General features: G+C 48.2%; 1 protein-coding gene across 2 annotated transcripts in view; it reads left to right on the forward strand.

The window, feature by feature from the left end:
- Nucleotides 1–20,441, forward strand: part of LOC144762304 (exportin-5-like) — a 2,548,278-nt gene that overhangs the window by 1,426,036 nt on the left and 1,101,801 nt on the right. The window lies entirely within an intron of this gene.

The following is a 20,441-nucleotide window of genomic DNA, read 5'->3' on the forward strand; positions in this document are numbered from 1 at the left end:
ATGAACAGATATAATTCACCGTACGAGGATCCTTGAAATTTACCAAAATACAGTCGCCTTGGATTGACTTCTTTCCATAGCCCACCCAGGGAACTCTACGAACAGTTAGAATCTGGCTCGACCAGCTAGGTGGTAATGGTCGGTTGTTATTTAGCCAGTATTGGAACTTGTTGGTTATTGCCCAAGGGCGTTCCTCTGAGGTGTTTACCAACTCTGGAACACCAGTCAACACCACCACAAAAGGGCCAGCCTCAGGGGGAAGATTGGCAGGGAATCTACTTTTACAATTTCCCTATGGGAATCCCCATTAAGATCTGTCAGGGGTGCTATGGGGGTATTACTAACCACCTTCGTTTTATCGGCAGTTTTCTTCTCTACTGCTGTAGGGGTTTTTGTTGGTTTGGATATTACAGTTTGCCCTACTCTGTTACTTGCGGGACCACAGTTTTATCAGTAAGTAGTTTATTGCCCCCTATCTTTGGTGCCCCATGAGTGAAAGGGTTGTTCCTTTTAGAAAGAGTGAGTAGTTCATCTAGATGTTTTTCCATTTTCTGTAATCTAGTTTCTAACGGGGAGAGGAGGGATTTGAACAAATCTCCCAATTTTGTTAGAAATTGATTATCTACCGCTTTAACTTTATCTCCCCCCACAGTCATAGTCAAGGCCTCAGGAATTTCATTTCTGATGGACTTATTAGAAACTGAGATTTGTACATCATTTTTCCTTTTTTTACCTATATCTCCCCCACCCTTCGGGGAAGTTTGATTTAGAGTCACCCTCTGATGTTTGGCTAGTTCCTGTGTCCTCTTTCTCCTTTGAGCTTTCGGTTTATCCCTTTTTTTCCTTACAGCCCCCTCCCTCTTTCCTCTCAACCGTCTTGTAACCTCTGGCGTAGTGTGTAAGGATAAGTTTGGTGTTCTTTCTAAACTGATTTGGGAATCAGAGAGGAGTTCTGATGCTGATAAGTCCACCACATTTGGTAAACTATGGACATCAGCACGAACTTCAATCGAGGGAGTTTTCCTTATCTGCTCAGGGGTTTTTGCAGTTGCTAGAAGACCCAAGGAGGATCTTTTTTGAAGAGCCAATGTTAGATCTCGAGATACTCTACGTTCCAGATCGGCAATACCTTGATCGATAAACGAATTTGCTCTTATAAGGAAGTTATCTATGGGACCCACTATGTGGCCCCCTTCGGCAGCTGTCTTACTCCTACTTCCTCGCGTGGACATAATTTTAGTGTATATATATATATATATATATAGATATATATATATATATATAAAATACTAACCCACACAGGCGCCCAAATAAAAATATACAATAATACAATAAACAGTAATAGAAAATAAATCAGTACAGGTATAAAACAACAATACTGGCTTTTACACCAGATATAGAACCATAAACAAAGGACAAACTTAGAGGGGGGCCCGGTCCGGTCTTACACGGGCTCTAACGGGCTAAAACGGGCCCGCCCTTGGCCCGGGCTTCGCCCCTGTCTTCGTCCCGCGCGTGTCCCGCGTGCGCGTGTGGGAGTGTTGCTATACGGGAGGAGGAGGGGGGCGGGAAGAGGCACCAGGTGCGCGTGATCACGAAGCGCAAATACCTCTGGTCCTCGCAGCCCCCTAAGCAGCCCAACTACAATCCAGCGGCAGGTCCAGGTCAGGATTAAACAAGGGCACCAGGCAAAGTTCCAGATGAAATCAGCAGAATGTGGGCTTTAAAAAACAAAACACAGTCTCGAACGTGAACCACAGCTTCGACTACGAGCGGCTCCCGCAGAGCGGGGGCCGCGAGTCGTCTTTTGAAGGTCAACAGGGAGGAGGGGGCGGGAAGAGGCACCAGGTGCACGTGATCACGAAGCGCGATTACCTCTGGTCCTCGCAGTCCCGCTCCCCCTAAGCAGCCCAAGTACAATCCAGCGGCAGGTCCAGGTCAGGATTAAACAAGAGCACCAGGCAAAGTTCCAGATAAAATCAGCAGAATGTGGGCTTTAAAAAACAAAACACAGTCTCGAACGTGAACCACGGCTTCGACTACGAGCGGCACATAGGCCACTCCAAAAGCATAGCGGCTGTCTGTATAAACATTCACACATAAATCATTGCTAAGCTCACACGCTCGTGTCAAAGCTATTAGTTCAGCTGCTTGAGCCGATTTCTGTGGTATGCGAGCTGTTTCCCATACTGTCTCAAGTGTCGTGATTGCATATGCGGCTGAGGTCGTGCCATTTGTCAAATTCAAACAGGATCCATCAACCCACAGTTCCCCATCTACATCTGGAAGGGGTGTGTCTTGTAAATCAATGCGACCCTTTGTCTGTTCCTCAGTAAGGAAAATGCAGTCATGGGGCTCCTTTGACTGAGATTCAGTCACAGGATATGGCAACAAAGTGGCTGGATTTAGCGTTGCGCACCTCTTCAAGGTAATATGAGGTGCTAGCAATGTTAATTCATATCCTGTCAAACGAGCACTGGTTAAGTGCTGCGTCTTAGTTTGATTCAAAAGGGCATCTACTGCATTAGGTACTAGCACTAACAGTTTATGTGACAAATCTATCCCTTCACTCTGACGTATAGACACAGCTGTTGCAGCAGCGGACCGAAAACACCCAGGCAACCCTCGAGCAACAGGATCAAGGACCGCTGAAAAGTATGCACAGGGACGCTGCTTGTCACCGTGTGTCTGTACTAAAACTGACTATGCACACCCATCTTTCTCATGTACATGGAGTGTAAAGGTCTTCGTATAATCCGGTGTGCCTAACACTGGTGCAGAGCAAAGAGCTTGACGTAACTGATGAAAAGCATTCTGACATTCATCTGTCCATGGAAGGGGCATTGGAGTGTCTTTAGTCAAAAGTGCTAACAAAGGTTTAAAAATGTGTGAAAATCCTAATATCCACTGCCTACAAAATGAAGTCAGACCAATGAAAGCACGAACATCTTTCTGAGTGGAAGGTACTGGTGTGTCTAAAATTGCTTGAATGCGATCTGGTGTCAATGCACGGCCCTCCTTAGACAGAAGTTGTTCTAAGTAGGTCACCTTCGGTCTACAATATTGCAATTTCTTCTGTGACACTTTATGATGGTGTGTAGCAAGGAAAGAAAGCAAAGACAGAGGACTTTCTTCACACTGTACGAGCGTATCGGCTGCCAATAAAATGTCATCAACATATTGTATGAGAGCCACTCCTTTTGGCAAATCAAAAGAATCAAGTTGTCTTTTCAATGCTTGACTGTAAATACTTGGACTCTCAGTATAGCCTTGAGGAACAAAATCTATACGATCGATTATTCAAAGTGAAACCGAACAAATATCGGCTATCAGGATGAATAGGGATCGAAAAGAAAGCGTTCTTCAAGTCTATCACAGAAAATGTGGTTGCTGTGTGAGGAACCAAAGTAAGTAATGTTTTTATATCAGAGACCACAGGATATTGCGGTACTACAATCTTATTCACTTCCCGCAAATCAATAATGAATCGATAGATCCTAATGTCAGTATCTTTTTTCAAAATGGGAAGAATAGGACTATTGCAAACATTATAAGGGACTTCCTCCACAACCCCAACTTCACTCAAGTCTCGGATAATGTGTGTTAGTGCTTCCTCACCCTCTCGTGAAATTTTATATTGTGGCAATGGTGGCAACAAAGCACCCTCCTTGACACTAATACGCACTGGTGGAATAACAATATGCCCTACATCGGTATCTGAAGTGGCCCACAAAACACTCAGGAGTGAAGCTAATGCAACATCCTCCTTAACAAGGCAAGATCTTTCAGACACAGGGTAATTCTCATTCAAGATAACACGCACTCCTTCGGGAGAACAGCGTATCGTAGCTCTGAAATATTTAAGCATGTAAAGACCCACAATATTGTCTGGTGTGTTCGGAGAGAGCAAAAATGGACATGGAGCAATGAACTTATCAACATGGAATGCAAGTGGTTGTGACAATGGGCTAAGGGAAGGTGTTCCATCGGACCCTATCGATGTAATGGTTGATCCAGACAGAGGAGCCCTCTGAACCAATTGTTTAGACAAGGCGCTACGAGTAGCTCCTGTATCAACCAGAAACCGATCAGTAGAACCCAAAACATGTGCTGTAATATAGGGACCCCTCTGATCTTCTGGAACTTCAACCAATTCCTTACCCCATCCTAGGCAATCCTATGTATAAACAGAATCTTGAAAATCCGATGTCACAATATCGGATATTTGATATTGGTTTCGCCTATCAAAGGTATTAAACCGTTCTGTCTTCGTTCATTAGAGTCAAACCTAGCAGAATCAACCATGCTCCCTCTAGGGCCTGAATATCCAAAACGATTTCTCACTTGCCCTCGGCCACGTTGATTTTGCTGGGCACGCAATACCGGACAATCAGAAAGCCAATGCCCAAACTGTTTACAATATGCACACTGGTCAACCGACAGATTAGAGCGAGTAAAGGACGGACCATAAGATCCGCGTCTACCTCTATCATTACCTGTAGAAGGCGGGGCATAAGCTTGAGCCATCATAACCTTTGTTTTCAAATCTCTAGTCTTTTTATCCGCATTACCCTTTGCCTCTAATTCCTGGCGCTCATAGTACTGAGCCATAGTTAAAAGAGAAACCGGAGAAGAGGTAGTCCATGAACTTTAGGCGACTAGCTATTTCTGGCGAAAGGTTCGTGACAATGCCTACCCGTGTCATCTGTCAATGATTGGCCACTAAAATCATGAAAAGCTTCCTCAAAGCGTGTGAAGAAATCTGAAACGGATTCGTCTACCTTTTGTTTACAAGACGCTAACATAGTCCAATCTATCTTTTTAGGGGGAATAATCTTTTTTAATTTAGCCAAGATAGCTGTCGGAAGATCTAGAATTAGCTGACATGGTTTTTGTGCAGGTTCTCTATCTTTATCCGCTACTTCTATGTCTTTCCATATTGCCCCAAGATTTGCACGATCATCAACTTTACGAGTAGTTCTCCACATATCAGGGTGTAAGATTAATCCGAAAAACAAATCAATATCAGACAGTGTCATAGTCCAAGAACTTATAGCACCCTCTACTTCTTCATAGAAAGCTGCTGGATTTTTACGCGGATCAGGCAATGCATTTTTTAGAGCCATAACGTCCGCTCTATTCCTAGGAGTGTAAACCCAATTATAAACAAAATAACCCTTTGCATCGACAGAATTTTTATCAGCTGTTCCTTCGCCTTTAGGAGGAATATACAAAGGTGCGGCTTCCCGCATGGGTTCGCATGAACTATCATAGTCTTATCTGATCCGAAGATGGGGGCTTCTACCGCGTCGGTCTGAGACGAGCGTGCAGCTGCCTCCGCTGTCTTTTTCTCCAGCCGCAGTTGAACTGCATCATCACAGACTTTAACCAAACGCCTAATTGAGTCAGCTACCTGTGGAAAGAGAAAAAGACCATCACGCATGTTCTTATAATACATTGCTACACCATTAGGTTCCAATTTATCAGAATAAGTCCTAAACCGTTCAATATCTTCTCCAGCAAATGCTTCTGTAAAATATAATTGCTCCTTTTCTGGCCAAGCCCTTATACCCTCTAAGACATCAGAGGCAGAAGCAGTATTAAGGTTGACTTTATGAGCAAGAGATCTAAGCTCAATAGAACGCTCATTAGAAATCATGGAACGAGTGCCTTGTGCTTTATCCTGATCTTCAGAAGATTTCCATTCGGGCGCGTCAGGAGCCGAAGGGAAGACATACGGAGGTGGAGAACGATCTAATAACAAGAAATCATCATGTTGTTTATTAAGGACAGGATAAAGGGATTGCCTGTAAATTACGCTCCCTTTCCTCTCTTTCTTTCAGTTCTTTTGTTTCCTTATCTTTTAACTGTAAAGCTTTCACATGGGCAGCTTTGCGTTGTTCTTTTTCAGTTAAGGCCTGCTCACGCTTCATTCGCTCACGTACTGTTTTCTCTCACATTCGTACACAATCAAACATATCTTGTCTAGACTTTCGCTGAAACATACACTGCTCCACATACTGAATCTTTCGCAAATCAAATGACCCATACATAGGCCATCGTAACTCAGGATCCTTTTTAGTGTATTTATTCCATAACGTACTATGCATTATGGAAGAAAGACGATACTTAATATACATATCCCTATTAGGTGTCCCCTCTGGGGGAGTCGGTTGCGCTTCATCTAATCTTAAACTGGTTCCACTACAAAAGCAACACATCCTTCGAAGTGCGCTGAAAACAGGCATGCCAAAAATACTGCAAAATATGCAATATTTTAATCAAAGTAGCGCTTAAAGTATCTACGTACGTTGCGCCGTTCAAAAAAATATATAAAAGCAGAGAAAAATCTCCTCATTACCTGCCTATATAAATTGCAATTTATATATATGTAAACAAGACAAAAATCCAATGTTAGTTAACGCATACAAAAGCCGTAGTAATTGTCGCTAGACTACCTTACCAATCCAAGGCATCTTACCAATCCTTTTAGTGTCCAGATACCAACTGCCAAGTTCTGAAATCGACCAAACGGTCACTGCACGGCGAATCAACAGAAGAGATCTCAGTCGGGGACCGGCGCCACCTGGATGGTCAGATCGGAAAGAAAGGGATCACGTCCAAAGCGAGTTTCCAATCCTTCGTCTCGACCAGTCCTTTGGGCATCCGAGTCGCCGATGAGCCCCACGTAGCATGCGCCAATTTGTAGTATCGTTTCTCAGCAAGGCCTGGTTATACCGCTAAAAACCCTTAAACCTTTAGAATTGAAGTTGGCACGTAAACTGGAATAGAAAAGACAAGTTTATTAAGACCTTATGAGGTGGAACTACATTCAGACAATACCCTTCGCCAATGTATGAAGTAGCACCCCGAACGGAAGGCACATGGTCCTTTTATACCTGCACAGGGGTTAAAAAAATAAGCGGTACACACACAAGACAAATTTTATGTACATATAAGGACAATTTTTAGTGCACATTCAACAAGTGGGAGGGGCTAACGGATTGACCAGTTTGGGGTAAACACATCTCGATAGTGATTTATCAGAAACAGATGTGGCTCAACTGAGCATCCGTGCATTTGACAAAAGGCTAAATATAGCTTGTTACTAGGCAGAATATACAAGCAGCTAGCAGAGAGGTAGGACAAAGCACATGGTGAACACAAGGTAATGCAAGGCATACAAAATGTCTGACAACAATACAAAATGGCTTCCAAGAAACGGGCAAGATAACGTTAAAAAACAGATTGGCTTCAGCAAATGCTAACATAATCGCTGTCAATTTACGACAGAACCTCCCCTCCCTCTGCTGCTGTGCTGCGGTGGGATCTCCGGACCCGCTCTTGCCTCTGTGGCCTTCCCCGGTGGCCTTTGATACCACGGCTCCCAGCACACACATCATCAGGGATCTGGACTGGCTGAGGCCTAATCTGCTCCCCTACGACTGGCCTGCTATCTGACGCACTATGCCGGTCCTATGCAGGCCTTGTGTATCCTGCGATTGGTCCTGCAATCTCTGCCTCGTCTGTTGCTGCCGCCTTTGGCGGGGTGTATTTGCTCTCCTCGACCTTGGCCTGGTGCGGTTGGTGCTATTCCCGCCGTTGGCCTCGCCGGGCCCCGTGCCTATGCTGCTGGCTGGGGCCCGCCTTCCCGTTTGCTATTGCTTCGCCTCGGCACTGCTGAGCTGCCATTTAGAGCCTCTGTGACTGCTACTTCATACCCCTGCTGTGGCGCCGCATTTGGGAACCTGGCATTGCAGTGGCTTCTCTCCTTCCGGGCCCTCTTCAGGGGAGGCTCCATCTGTATGGTCTGGGCGTGAGGTGGAGTGCATCTTGATGTACGGACCTCCCTCATGCCAGTTGACTGTGATTTTCACTTGGGGACCCGTGGGCCTTCCAGAACTAAAACTTGCTCTCTGCCTGCCCATTCGTCTTCTTTCTTGACCTTTGTTCGTTCTGGAGTCGGCCGGCGGAGTCCTGCCTGGCAAAGTTGTCGCCATGTGGTCCACGCTGCCAGCCGATCTCCTCCGTTCAGGTGCCCACTGCTCCTGCCGCTGTAGATACTTGGAGGCGTATTGGCAGTTCCTCCTGGTGCTTAATCTGCTTACTCAGGGCACTCTGTTTCTCCCCCATTTCATGGTGTGGTCGGCTGCGAGATTCCTCTGACATGGGAAGGACCGACCCCAAACAGCCCAAAATTGCATTCGATCAGCGCAGGTTGACTCATCAGGACGGCACTAGCTCGGACGGTGGTGACCCCGCAGCCACCATGGACTCGCCCCCCCTCTCGCAACGATGACCTAAAAGCAATCATGTTGGATGTAAAATCTACTGTCACTGGAATAGCTACCCAACTGGACCAGCTTTCATCCCGGCTGGACTCTGTGAAGGCCTGTGTTGACACACAAGACAGTCATCTCGACCACGTCGAGTCCAGGGTCTTGGACGCTGAGGATGCCGCCACTCAGGATAACCAGAAACTGCTACAGATGGACAAAATCCTTGCTCCTATTCGGGAGAAAAATGAGGATTTGGAGGCGCACTCCAGTCGGAGTAACCCCCGCATAACTGGCGTCCCAGAATCCACCAACATAGCCAGTATGGAAGATTTCGTGGAGCAACTGGTCAAGCAACTCTTTAGTGATGTACTCTCCTCCGTTTTTATTGTCGAACGCGCACAGCGCTCCCTTGGCCCACGCCCCAGTCCCGCATTACCTCCTTGCCCTATCATCGCCAAAATTCAAAATTTCCGAGACCGGGATGCCATTCTTCGTGCAGCACGGGACATGGGCAAAATAAATCATCACAGCAATTCACTCTCGTTCTTTCCGCACTACACTGTTCAGGCTGCCAGATGAGAATTCCTTCCTGCAAAGCGGATTTTGCCAAAACTCAAGGTCTCTCATTCACTGGCGTATCCAGCAAAATTTACACTTCGACAGGGTGCTAAAACGCTTGTATTCCCTGGCCCCAGAGATGCCCTCGCCTTTGCAAAGAAACTCGACAAATCATCACGCTCCTCACCATCCAGCTTTCAGCCTGCTGAAGTTGATCGTCTTAGCCACAATGATTGACTGGTTGTATTTTTCTGGGTTTATTAATCACTGAATGTTGTCTGAAGTTCTGGTAGCTTGCCACCCTGCTTAACTGCAGGGGTGTCCGCCAAGCCCTGCCATGCCCTAACAGGATAATTCCCTTTCTTACTATGGTTTCCCCTCCTCCAAGTTGCGAGTTCCTGGGGTGGGCATGGGTGGTATCTCAGCCTGATTAGGATTTGGAGTGGGTGTTGGGGTGGTGGGTCTTCTTGGGCTTGTTTGGGGGGTTGGAGTGGGTGCGGGGTTTTGAGTCCTCGTGATGCTGCTTTTTGGTCTGTTGGGGTGGGATTACTGGGAGGCGGCTGAGACATTTGAAAACCTTATGGAACCTTCTTTTTTGAGTTGGTATCATGGGAGGGTCTGCTGGGTGGGGGGGTTTGGTATTTACCTTTGGTCTAATCTTTACTTGTTCTGTGTGGTTAGATCACAACACTTTACTGTGTTGATTGTTTCCAACTGCAATGAGTTCATGCACAACACTCCCCCCCCCCCCCCACCCCCCCCCCCTGTCCAAAAAGCACTGCTCTTCCCTCCCCCTTTTTCATTCCCCTTCTGGGTCTCTGCGCACCCGGGGCCTTCTGTCAACACTTGGCCTGTCCAGGCGACTAGCTTTCAAGTTGCCAAACCTCTTGCTGGGAGCGCTCACCTAGCTTCCCCGCCGGTGGGAGATACTGCGCTGCTGCACATAATCTGGTTCAACACGATGTATGTCCTGCCTGCACAGCGACGCACCTCGCTTGTGTAAAGTACAACATGACTGACACCATTTGTTAGACCCGGAACATAAGTGGTCTCAATGATCACCGAAAAGCCAGGCTCATTCACTCTCACTTGCAGCATCACAGGGTGTAGAAATATGTCTCTTTCAGGAAATGCACCTCTTCTCTGAGTCTTCTTCCAGACTCCAATCGCGCTACTGGGGAGAATCACATTCCTCGTTTTACTCCTCTTACGCAAGGGGGGGGCCTCCGTTCTGATACTCAGGGGTCGCCCCAGGCAAACTATTCAGGCACTAATGAATCCCGATGGCAGATATGTTATACTACATGGCTCCTTGTTGACTCAACCCGTAACGATTAGCTGCTGTGTACGGCCCCAACTCGGATGTCCCCAATTTCTTCACTCATATATGGCATCTTATCTCCTCCTTTGGCCCGGCGGCTATTCTCTGGGGGGAGGGAGTTAATGTTACTCTAGCAGCGGCACTGGACCGTTCTGGTCCCCATTCCTCCCATCCGTGCGCCATCACAATGCTTCAGTCCATGTTTACTGACAACTCGCTTTATGACGCCTGGCGTCATGTGAGGCCAGACACTCGTGAGGGCACTTGTGTCACGGGGGCTTGGGGCTGCTGATCACGCATCGATTTTTGGCTCACCTCCCCAGACGTCCTCACCTGGCTTACCTCTGCCACTAATATGGCGCGTACCTTTTCGGACAACGCTCCGGTTCAAATCAGTCTTCATCGAACTCATTCCCCACAGCGAGCATTCACATGACGGCTTCCCCCGAACGTGCTTCGTGACAGTCTTCTGCGACGAGATCTAAACAGCCAACTTCAATTTTTTTATCTAAAAGTGGGTTCGGTGGACTCTCCCTCTGTTCTTTGGTAATGCTTCAAAACAGTAATACGAAGCAAGTGTATTTATAAACAGGCTGGTGTCTTCCGTTCTATCTGTACCACTCTGGCGAAGTTGGAAATTGAAATTAAGGCTCTGGACGCCGTTCAGAATGCACACCCCAGGCACGAGACCCTCGCACTTCTAAGGCAAAAGCACAATGAATTTACTGAAGAAGCTGATAGAGAGCTTGCCTTTCTGGGCAGAGAGGCCCGAGCTCGTCGCTTCGGGGAAGGCGATTGGCTGGGAAAGACCTTAGGAAACCTCCTATGTCCTTCCCGGGATGTGTCATATATTACTGCTGTCAGTGACGGGGGCCCCTCTAGAACCACCTCTCCTGAGGAGATTAAGGCTTGTTTCATAGATTTTTACGCGCAGCTCTATATAGCTGCATAAACAACCCCCTCCCACCCCACCCCGCGCACGAGACCTTCAAACAATATTTCGAGACTATCGCATTGGTATGGCTGGATGATTATCATCGGGAATTCTTAGATGATCCCTTTACTAAAGAGGAGATACTTGCTGCCGTTAGTAGCTTGCCTGGCGACAAGGCCCCTCTTTTAGAACCACATTTGGCTGCCATGTACGACTCTTTCAATAATGGCCTCTTTCCTCAGTCCCTCCGTCAGGCGATGATAACATTGTTACTCAAGCCTCACAAGCCAGCCTACTTTCGCGATTCCTATCGCCCCCTCTCTCTTATTAATACTGACAATAAAATTTTCGCTAAATTAATTGTTTCTCACCTTCTTCCTCTAATGCCGATTATTGCTCTCCCTGATCAGTCTTGTTTCATTCCTAGTCGGACCACCTCGCACAACCTCCGGACCATATTTTCGGCTCTTCACCAGATCAACCCCAGTCTCCCCGCAGTTGTCGCTCTGCTAGATGCCACTAAGGAGTTCAACACGCTCGAATGGCCCTTTTTATTTTTTCTCCTACAATATGTTTATACGAAAAATATCTCTTCTCTATACTCGCCCCTCGGCTCGTCTCTGAATCAATGGGCAGATATCGGATCCCATCTGTATTGAATGTGGCACACGGCAGGGGTGTCTTTTGTCATCTATGCTCTTAGCCATCGCGATGGAGCCTCCGGCAGCCAGACTCCACCAGCATCACACTCAGAGGACAAGATGGCGGACTGGTAGCAGCTCCTCAAAGCTCCTCGAAGCAACGCCCCGCGCTGGGATCACTATACTGGGAATATCTCGTTTAGCGCCATCACTCGACCGAATCTCTTTTACCAGATTTGTTACAGGATTACTACAACACTAAAGAATCCACCCCCTTTGGGATTTGGCCCTTACCTAGTGCGTACCACAGAGTGGGTGCCATCCGGCAACCTCAAACCGCCGCATCCGCCCCCTGCATTAGACAATTGGCGGATCGGATGCCATCCTGCGACTTCGAGCCACCGCATCCGCCCCCCCTGGAATCGACAATCGGTGGATGGTTCCGACCCCCTCAAGTCGGCTAATGTTTGCCGTGACCATCCAGACCGCACCTTGGCGAGTCTCTCTCAAGCCCCCTGGCTCGTGACTCCATGTGTTCCGTGGACTCGTCCTACAGGATGCGACACCTGCAGACCAGCGACTGACCGGTGTGTCTGTCCTGCACCAGCCGCCCCGCAAGGAAGCCTCCGTCCGATCCCCCTTCAGTGGCCCGAGGAATCGCGCCTGTGACCTGCTCACTGCTAGGGCCTCGTGGTTACGGTGGAGCACAGGGCTGGAACTCTCCTGCTCCTACACCCTCGCACCAAAGACCACTCCACTCCTGCTGACCCTCGGAACCGGTCCTACAACCTGCGGCCAGATCTGAACTCGTGCTACAGAATCGCCTGGCCTGCAAGAAACATGGAAGAATCGGGAGAACAGCGCACTCTCGCTAGATTGCTCCGCCCCCAAGGAAAATCGCTCCTTTTTGATGTTCGCCCACAGTGCCTATCTGCAGATCCAAGTAACATCTGTGCCTGCTACCTACTTGCATCGACCCCAGGCTCTACAGAGCCCCCATGAGCTCCCATGAAGGTACTGTCTGCCGCGATATCTTATCTCACATTTTTGTTGGTCACTGTTATTTTGGCTGCTCCCCTGCTGCCTGTCCTATTTTTGATCGCCCCCTTCTCCCTCTACATTGAGCATCCCCAGAGGAAACTTTCTTTTTTTCTGCAACCCAAAATGGCTGTGTTTAGAAAACACCCCCATTAATATCTTTGTTCTGCCTCTCAAAATGGCGGTAGCTGTGTTTAGAAAACACCCCTATTAGCAGCTTTGTTTTCGCCTCTCAAAATGGATGTGGTCATAAACCTCAGCTACCATCGCACCTCCCCCTCCCACTGACCATCACTTAGCCCTTTTAAAATCCGTGTCCTACTATGATCAGCAAAACTGTTATAGGACTGATACCGATACTGGGCTACTCACCCTCTCTTACAACTCCTACCCTAGTCATCACGATAGAAATAGGACCTATCCCCTCATCCCACCATTGATATAGACATCAAGATAGGACATCGCCTCCTCACTCCTATCATGGATACAGACAAAGGACTATACCACCACTCTCCTCCACCCTAAAGTGTCGGCCATCTTGGACTAGTCCTATACTAGTCTTAGACTAGTCACACCGTAGGCGCCCCTATCACTACTGCTACTTCCCTTTTTAGCCACTCTCTCTCTTTCCTATGTGAGATATAGAAATCGAAATAGGACAACGCCCCCTACTCTTGTCCTGGAAACAGACAAAGGAATATACCACCACTCTCCTCCACCCTAAGGTGTCAGCCATCTTAGACTAGTCTTAGACTAGTCTTTGACTAGTTCCTCCACAGGCATCCCTATGACATTTTCCTCAGCTCCTACTTCCCTATTTAGCCACTCTCTCTTCTCCTAAAGTGGCGACCATCTTAGACTAGTCCTGTCTGGTCTTAGTCTAGTCCCACCTCAGGCATCCTAATCACTTTCTCTTCAGCTGCTACCTCCACTCTACAGTACCTCACCTAAACAACATCTCTCACCATGGAACTCACAGGCACCCACACATATAAAATCATTCACCCCCCAAGCTCACAAAAAAATCTGCCAAAAATTTCAAACACAACTTTCTTAAAGCCCACACAGAAACCCCCTTTGCAGACCCGTATTTTTCACCGCAATATGGACTCACGACCACCAACATCATCTTCTACACCAAACGCAGAGCACAATGGAGGAAAGCCTTCTTATCCTTACTCATGATTTCCTCCTCAAAGAAGTCCGGATCGTAGCCTCCACCTATTTGATAACATATTCCCCATCATTAAAGAGCAGGTAGCCAATCCCCTGACCCCCTCCCAACCCACCCCCACTCCCTATACCCAAACCAATTCTTCTACTAGTCAGCCCCCCGACTCCCCCACCCCTTACCCTCTTGACTCCTAGTTGCCCAGAGCTGCTCGCCTCCCCCTACGCCACCCTACAATACACTTCTCCTCTCTCCCAGCCCCTCCCCTTCTCTCTCCACCCCACCTCCTCTCACATCCAGCCCCCCTCCCCTACCACCTCCCCGCCACCCCCACATCCAGCCTCTCACTTATAGTACACCCTCCTCCTGCTACTTTTCCACCCTACCCCCTCTCACATCGAGCCACCCCTCCTCCTCTACCACCACCACCCCTCCTCCTCCCCATCTAGCCCCCCTCCTCCCTCGCCACCCCTTCTCTTTGCACAGCTAATCCCCCCTCCTCATTTACCACCCCCCACCACCCACACCTAGTCCCCCCTACTCTTCTCGCATCATCACTACCCTTCCCCCTCACACCTAGTCCCCCACCCCCTCCACCCCCCACCCCCTCCTCCCACACCTAATCCACCCCCCTCCTCTCACATCTTCACCCCCCTCCTCTCACACCTTCACTCCCCCTCCTCTCACACCTAATCCTCCCCCTCCTCTCACATCTTCACCCCTTCCTCTCACACCTATTCCCCCCTCCTCCTCTCACACCTATTCCCCCTTCCTCCTCTCACACCTTCACTCCCCCTCCTCTCACACCTAATCCCCCCTCCTCACACCTTCACTCCCCTTAACCCCCTCCTCATCTCAACCCCCTCCCCTCACTTCTACTCCCCCCCCCCTCCCATACCACTTTGTGTCACCCCTCCTCCTATACCACTTCTAGTCCACCCCCCCCTCCATTCCACCCCCCACCCCACCCGGTCACTCCCCCCACACCCTCTCAATGTTACCACACAAATGCCCTCCACTGAACCCCCTACCTCACCTCCTCTCCCTCCACCGCCCTCCCTTACCTCCTCTATTCCCACCCCTAATACATACCCAACACTCTATCCACCTCCACCCCATACTCTTTCCACGCCTTTATCAGTTCTCGCACCGTACTGAGTCAAATCTCCTCAACATATACCTCGCCCTTCCATCCCCACCACTACTGTTCCTAACTCCACGCTGGACAAGATTATGTCCACCGTTTTCCAAATTAAAGACGAGCTACAGACCTTCAAAGAACTATTTGCAAATCAACTTAGACACCCCTCTCCACCCGATAACCTCTTATACCGCGAATCCTCCACCCCACCCACACGCTCACACAAGCACAGCCCCCTCACTGAACCTCTATCCCTGCCCACTCATTCGATGTATCAATCCACTGACACGGTATGACATACGTGCCCTTCTACACTCCTACGATACCGCCCCCATGGCCCACACAGCCACCACACACCTCCCCGTCCCCACTATCCATTCCAACACTCACAGGCCTCCCCCTCTAAATACTAGAGGCACCATCTCTAACAATCTTACTAAAGTCACCCTCACTTTGGACCTCTCCGCCTCCAGCATCACCCCAAGGCTCAAATGCACATTACTTAACTGCAGATCTGCCCCCAGACACGTATCTGACATAACCACCTCATTATCGCACGTGACCTTGACTTTACCATACTCACCGAAACCTGGCTAACAGAATCCTCCTCCCCCTCATGGACATTCTAGTTCCCCTGAACTATCACATCATCAGATTAGACAGAGCCGGCAGGACAGGAGGTGGACTAGCATGTATTCACCGAAGTAACCTCTCAGTAAACAGAGCTGTCTCCCCTACATTCTCCTCTTGTGAACACATCTGCCTCAATGTCAACAGTGAGGGCAATCCAGTATGTTTTCTACATATTATCTACCACCCTCCAGGAGACAACCTCACCTTTACTGAACACCTCATGGACATGATCACTGCGAACTCGGGTCGACATATAACACAAATATTCCTTGGTGACCTCAACCTCCCGTGGAATGATCACAACGACGCGGTGGTAAACCGTCTCATAAACTTCCTCAACACTCTAGATCTCACCCAAATATGCAACAGCCCCACTCACGACAAAGGCTCTATCCTTGACCTCATCATTTCCAAAGGTGGTGCCACCCAACTAGACTCAATTCAACCCTTTGACTGGTCTGATCACCACATTAACACATTCTTCATCAACGAACTTGTGAAACTTTGACCAGCCCAATCGACCAAACCCAAGACCTGGAAAAGGGACCTGAAGAAACTTAATCCCAACTCTTCACCCTCTCCCAGCTACAACCTTCTCCTGCCCCCCACAGACAACAACGATGTTCAGTCCCTCACCGATCATTATCTCAAGTCAATGACCACGATAATCAACGAAGTTCCCCCCCTTCAGTTAAAAAGAGTCTCCTCCTAAAGCTCTAAACCATGGTACGACGGTCTACTTAATGACGATAGACGAGCTCTGAGACAAGCCGAACGTAATTGGCGATCTACCCCGTCAGCTATGCACCTCAATACACTTAAGAAAAAAATAAATGCTTACTTCAGGAAAATCAAAAGATCGAAAGCTGACTTCTTTAGCCATCAACTAGACCAAGCGAAAAACCGACCAAAAAAACTCTTTGAAATGATCAAATTTCAGTCCAAGGACGTTCCACAACGACTACCTAACACATCCAGCATTCTACCGTCATGTGAGGAATTCTCTACCTTCTTCAATCTGAAAACGTCAAGAACGATCTCCTCATTGATCAAAACCTATACTCCAGCCCCCATAGCAAAACACCCATCAAACTAAAAAACAATGCTACCTGGTCATCCTTCGATACTTACACAGAAGATTCTATAGGCAAGATCCTTAGTACCCTTAAACCCTCCAATCACCTATCGGACCCTCTACCTGCAAACGCTGTAAAAGATCTCAGCCCTTGGCTTCTCCCGCTCTGGACCAAAATCCTTAATAGCTCTCTTCAACAAGGATGCATCCTGGACTCCCTCAAAGTGGGACAAGTATCGCCCATACTAAAGAAACCTACAGCCGACCCTACTGACCCTAATAACTATCGCCCTATCTCCAACATCCCTACTTTAGCCAAATTGCTAGGAAAATTTGTTCACCTCCAACTGACTAAACACATCGATCATTTTGACCTCCTCAACCAACACCAATCCGGCTTCCGTGCAGGCCACAGCACTGAATCAGCCATGACACATATTATTGATGACGCGCTTCAAATTATTGACCAAAATGGTACCTGCCTCCTCATCCTACTCGACCTTTCCTCAGCATTCGACACGGTCAAACACGAGAACTTACTTGATCTGTTGAACACCAGAATGGGTCTCTCAGGGACTGTACTCAAATGGTTCACCTCCTTCCTTCACACAGCCGGACTCAGAAATTCTAACAACACCATGTCCAGCCCCGTTCCAGTAACATTAGGTGTCCCGCAAGGATCATCCTTATCCCCAACCTTGTTCAATCTAGTCATGGAGCCACTCACCGCACTGCTTCATGCCTCTAATGTGCAATTCCACATGTACGCGGACGATACCCTGCTCTACCTCAAACTACAATCCCCGGAAGACATCAAACTTCTCAATGCAACGCTGAAGGACACACAGACATGACTGGCAGAGAATCATCTCAAACTTGATGCACTAAAAACTGAATTCTTACTAATAGCCCCCCGCCCCCTCCACTCCAAAATCCCTATCGCTCAAGACTGGCTTAAACACCTCAATGCATTCAACGTCCAACCTATCATTGTAGACTCCGCAAAATCCTTAGGTATTACCCTCGACTCCAATCTCAATATGCAACGACATATCAGTAATGCAACAAAGGGAGCTAATTTCCAAATCAACACCTTGAGGAAACTGAAATCCTTCCTCCCAACCAACGACTTTCGAACTGCAGTACAAGCGCTAGTTATCCCTCGGATTGATTATGGAAGTACTGCCCCCTGCGGCCTCCCACTATCTACAACTGCACCATTAAGAGGCTCTATCAATGCGGCAGCAAGGCTCATCACTGGTTCAAAAAAACGCTCACACATCTCTCCCGACTTAAAATCTCTGAACTGGCTACCTTACGAAGCCAGAATACATCTGAAAATCGCGTGCATTACGCACAAGGCCTTACACCACAACTCCCTCAGTTACATTGCTCAGAAATTGACAATCTCAGGAGACTCAAGAGCAACATGAAGCGCACAAACTCTCCTCCTGAAACCACAAAGATTCCACAAGAAAAAAAACGTAGAAACGCTCCTTCTCAGGGATGGCTCCCAGGATCTGGAATACCCTCCCCCCCAGAAACAAGACTTATCTCATCCACTGCATCCTTCAAAAAGGAAGTCAAATCGATCCTCATGGCTAAATTCACGTGAATATAAACTTTGGAAATATTGTTTTTGACTGTCTATCTCTCCACTGTATTACATTGTTCTGCCACGTCGTATTTCTCTTTGTAAAGCGCTCTGATATCTGTAAGGCTCTTGTTCTGTGCTATATAAAACTTTGAAAATAAATAAATAAAAATAGGTGTATAGGCTTCTCTGCCCGCTCCCTCCTAGTCTCTATGTATGCAGACGACATCACTCTGTATGTTCGCCACCCCCAAGAGAATCTCAGACCTCTTGTACGCGAGATAATATGCTTTGGTGGATTGTCGGCATACAGTTGAACTGGAGCAAGTCTGTGTTTTTCCCCCTTACGGATGCCACCAGATCATTTACGCCGGACGTTCCCTTTGTTTGGGCCTCCGGCCCCACCCGCTACCTGGTTATCTGGCTCAGTCGGGAACTGGACGACCTCTGGAGATCTAACTTCGATCGTGCGGTGGATTGGCTGAAATCCGAAATTCCGCCATGGAGTCCGCTTCCATTATCTATCGCCGGTCGCATAGCCATTGCTAACATGGTGGTTCTGCCAAAATTCCTCTACCTTTTTCTGAACATCCCTATCCTCCTCACTGCTCATTTCTTTCGCAAGCTCCCTTTTCTGATCATCTCTTTCATTTGGGCCGGTAAACAGCCTAGAATCGTGTATGATATCCTCACTCTCCTTATGTCGGTAGGGGGTATGGGCGCTCCTAATTTTAAGCTATACGCCTTATGCGCTCAGGCCAGCTTTCTGTATTTTTGTATTCACCCCTCTCCCTATCAACCACATGTGGCTGTGGAGACTGACATGGAATCCCATGGCCGCGGTTGAGACATTGCGTTGGCTAATGCCATGCCGATTGTGTGGCATCCTGCTTTTCCCACCCTCCAGTCATCCGGCATGTCCAAACATGCATCACGCTTGGGCCTGTCAACATTGGCAGATCTACACCCCGGTGACACGTTCTATTCTCTTTCCGCCTCTTCTGTTCCGCTGGACACTGTTTTACCAGTTGCGCGCGATACGTCGGGAGTTACATCCTACGTTCCCCCAGCATCCGCCCACAATGCCTGTCCTCGATTTCATATACACAACCCCACCTCCTCACAAGATAGTCACTAAACTGTACGCCCTCACGTTGTCGTCCACTTCGATCTCCACAGATCGGGTGCGCGTATCGTGGGGAGTGGACTTGGGCATGGACATTGCCCAGGCTGACTGCAATCAGATGAAAAAACTGTCACCCAACTACCAGCTTCAACTTATTCATTTCAAGTATTTACATAGGTTATACTGCACTCCTTCCCCTATTTATATAACGACTTAAATAGCGTTCATTTAACTCAGATAGGTAGAGCTGCTTGTTAGATTGTATACTGCACTCCGGCTCAGCTTCACAAACTAGGACTCATACCTTGTGATAGTTGCATGCGAAGCGCTGCCCCTGCTGTGGACTATGCTCATCTAGCATGGCTGTGCCCCAAGGTGTCAGATTTTTGGCAAGCAGTATGCACCGCTATTTCCACGATCACCTCCGTGCTGGTGCAGCCCGACCTACCGTTGTGTCTTTTAGGATTTTTGAAATTTTGCCTGGATGCTTCCCGCCGCCTGATTGCAATGCTTCTTGTTTTGGCTAGGCGTAGGGTGGTCATGTGCTGGGGTCGCAGACCGGCGCACTACATTGCTAATTGTCTTGGGGACACCTCGAGATGCCAGACCCTGCTATTGGAATTCTGGAACTTACGAGGTCGCGCCCTATTGACATATGGGTACCTCTGGTGGCATATCATCTTTCCCGAATTCCTTAGAGCTCTGCTGCCTCTCCTGCACTTCCCGGCAGCGCCCCGCCGGTGTTGGTCAGTAACTGCCTCCCTCAATCCCTCTGCCTCCCCTGCTTGCTGCACCTGTCACCATCACTGCGGCTGTGCCCCCACCTCCTCCAGGGAGGGGATTAACATGAGTTGTCATTGCAGGGCCTCACGGAATCTATGTCTTGAATGTTGGGAATGTCTTTGCATTTACAATATTCGGCTCAAAATC

The sequence above is a fragment of the Lissotriton helveticus genome, chromosome 6 (genome assembly GCF_964261635.1).
Source record: "Lissotriton helveticus chromosome 6, aLisHel1.1, whole genome shotgun sequence".
Taxonomy (NCBI): Eukaryota; Metazoa; Chordata; class Amphibia; order Caudata; family Salamandridae; genus Lissotriton; species Lissotriton helveticus.